The sequence below is a fragment of the Cololabis saira genome, chromosome 22, assembly GCF_033807715.1.
Source record: "Cololabis saira isolate AMF1-May2022 chromosome 22, fColSai1.1, whole genome shotgun sequence".
NCBI lineage: Eukaryota > Metazoa > Chordata > Actinopteri > Beloniformes > Belonidae > Cololabis > Cololabis saira.
In genome coordinates, this window is record NC_084608.1 from 3,684,881 (window position 1) to 3,685,462 (window position 582).

Below are 582 nucleotides of genomic sequence, written 5' to 3' on the forward strand. Positions count from 1 at the left end.
CAATCTAAACTACACTCAAACTCCATCCCAGCATTGTAACAGAAAACCTTCAAGACAGTGTCTTCACAGAACCATCACCAACATAAAAACAGAGGCAGACTTTTGGTTTGGTGATCATTTATTGGCATTTGAGGGTAAAGACATTCAGAGAGACAACAGGAAGCAGAGTCCGTCTGATTAACATTACAAGTACACATTTATCAATAAATTAATCCATCAAAATAAATAAATCCAAGAACAGATAAGTACTATCATTCAGACATAGTTTTCAGAGGAGAGAATGGCACATAACTGTTGCATTGTGGGTAAATACAGAAGGAGCGTTAGCTGTTGACTGTTGCATCATGGGAAACGAAGAGCAGCGCCTTAGCTGGTGAGTTCAGACAGGAAACAGAGGAGAACCAGCCAATCAGACCTCTTCACCCTGCCAGGACCAGCTGTGCTGTGTGAACCCCTTTCTAATCGGGCCTGTCTTTAACATTCCTGCTCAAAATGGCAGGTGATTTAAAATGAGCTGATGTGGATCAATGAGCAGCTGAGTAAAGCCTGAATTAAGGTTCTGCGTTAAACCAACACAGAGCC